The sequence below is a fragment of the Alosa pseudoharengus genome, unplaced genomic scaffold (genome assembly GCF_046254945.1).
Source record: "Alosa pseudoharengus isolate Yale_2024_CS ecotype anadromous, Long Island Sound unplaced genomic scaffold, YU_APseudo_1.1 YU_APseudo_1.1_scf_9, whole genome shotgun sequence".
In the NCBI taxonomy this organism is placed as follows: Eukaryota; Metazoa; Chordata; class Actinopteri; order Clupeiformes; family Clupeidae; genus Alosa; species Alosa pseudoharengus.
The window spans coordinates 4,701,948-4,704,447 of record NW_027468881.1 but is presented as its reverse complement, the minus strand read 5'-3'; the positions used below and the strand labels follow the sequence as shown (position 1 = coordinate 4,704,447).

At 45.4% G+C, this 2,500-nt stretch overlaps 1 protein-coding gene across 3 annotated transcripts in view; it reads right to left on the bottom strand.

Moving 5' to 3' along the window:
- The window catches only part of kazna (kazrin, periplakin interacting protein a), a 117,524-nt gene that overhangs the window by 64,785 nt on the left and 50,239 nt on the right, over positions 1-2,500 (bottom strand). The gene's annotated exons all lie outside the window — the stretch shown is intronic.

Genomic DNA, 2,500 nt, shown 5'->3' with positions numbered 1-2,500 from the left:
AAAAGGAGAGAGACTGGCACAAAAGGGCTTAGAGCAAAGGATTCAAATTATTGGTGTCTTAATTGACAGTGATCACAATTTCAATAGCCACTTGAAAGCAATAACTAAATCAGCTTTTTACCACCTCAAACACATTGGCATCTATGTCAAAACATAATTTAGAAAATCTCCTTCATGCATTTTCATGCATCTCCAGCAGGGTTGATTATTGTAATCTATCACAGGCCTTCCTTAAAAGACTATCAAAGCTTCAGGTGACGCAATATGCACCAGCTGGGGATCTCACGGAAACTTAGGCTACATTTACACGTGGCCGGCTATTTTCATAAACGGACATTTCACCCTGTCCGTTTTCAAAAATAGCATCATGCACACCTGTCAGTTTTCAGAAAAGTTTTTGTTTTTATATGCCATCAAGAGCATGCCACACATGTAGGTGGCAGTGTAACGACAAGCTCAAGCCCATGTTAGCCAATCAGAATCCCGAAAATAGCAACAGACCACTTCCTATTTGTCTTTTAAACTGTATTTGCAATTGCAAACAGATGAAAAGAGTTTGCGCCAACATAAATGCAACTGCTACTCTGAATGTAAAACCTCCATTTACGTCTAAATGACCGGGTCAAATGCAGAAAAATATCACTGTTTGCATCGTTGTCATCTAACACCACCTTAAATCACTGACCACATTCTCAAATCCTGGCTGAATTGGATGTGCCAGTGTGCGCCAGCAGGTGTACGATCCCCAAACCCAGTGCAAGGCTATGCGGACGAGATGAGAGTGTCATGTCCAACATGCTCCTCTGCACAGATGAGCTCATGAGGTGGTCAGGTTTGGACATCAAACATACAGAATGTGCTGCATTCTATGAAAGACGCAGCGAAAGAAATAGATGGTATAAATCAGTCTGACAAACCCCCTGCCTTCTCATTAACGCAGAAACCTATCCGACTGTATGAGCGTCACAACACATATCATTATCTGGGCCATCAATGTAATGTCAGCGGCAATTGGGAGGAACAGATCACAGAGCTGTGTCACGAGTACACCCAAAGACTTGGACTGATTGATTCTACCCCCCTCCCCATAAGGATGAAAATTGAGGCCATCAGGCTGATCGCAGCAGCTAAAATCCAACAGCTGGTGTGGAAATGGCTTTGTCTCAACAGCCGCACAACTCGGGACATTATCTTCCAGACGGGGGTCCCGGCGTCCCGAACATCGAATGGCTTCACAGCGCTTTCAGAACAGGGCATCTTCTCAACGTGCTCAACAGTGACGACACAACTATCTAACTATTGAGCTATCACGCAAATCACTGTTTAACATCTACAGCGTCGCAAAATCCCTGCTGCTTCCACAAACGAGTTCCAGCTTCTTGGGTTCAAACTAAAGCAGAATGGAGAGTTGGACATCAGAGCAGCCGGATTCGGAGTGTGCTCTGACTGGCTGGATTTAAATCACCTCTGCCACCGCACGGGACTTCAGCTGTCCTGGCTGGGACCCAACGGAGCAGTAGTCACAATATAATCACAGACCCGCTGGTTTCCACCCTGGCGATCTCCACACAGACAATGCACCCCACCAGCTTTAGATTAAACATGCAAGATCTTCAAATCTTCACCTCAAACAGACCCAACATGGACCGCACTGGACGGGCCTTAGACTGCAAGGAAAATTAGCATTACTCCAATTTTGCTGACCACTCAGTGTCTCATTCTGTCCTGACAACCCCTCTATCTCAGGTGACATCCTAATATGCAAGACTGCAATGTCTACTAGGCCAACTAGGTACAATCCAGTAACATGGTATAATCCAGTAGCCATGTAGACCTGTCATCTTGTCAGTGTCTCTTCCCAGAGTATTTGGATCTTGTTTTCCTTGCTTGCCTTTTGGATCCAAATAAAAGCATTCAAATGTGTGTGTGTGTGTGTGTGTGTGTGTGTGTGTGTGTGTGTCTTCTCCTCCCCCTTTCTCTCACAGCATCTGCTTGTCCATTACCCCTCTCTCTACTCCTCTCCTGACTTCTCTCCATCCCTCTCTCCTTCCCTCTCTCTATCCCTCTCCTCTCTCTCCTCTTTCCTCTCTCCTCTCTCTTTTCTCTCTCTCTCTCTTTCCCATTCTCCTCTCTCTGTCTCTCTCCATCCCTCTCTCCTTCTCTTTCCTTTCTCTCTCTCTCTCTTTCCCTCTCCTCTCCAGGACTCCTGATGAATTATGGGAAGAGTCAGGTTCTCCTCTACAGAAACTCTCTGTGATGTATTGGGCCTTGGTTCCTCCAGTTTCCCTGAGTTGCACATTTTAAACACACACACACACACACACACACACACACACATTCTCTCTCTCTCTCTGTCTTTATTAGTGTGTGTGAGTGTGTGTTGGTTTGTGTAAGCAGTGCATTCATGCAGCTGGTATTCATGTGAAGATGCTTCTAACTAAAGCTCTTCCTGAGACGTCCATTCTCTGATGGTTATGACTTTCCAAAGCTTGCATACAGT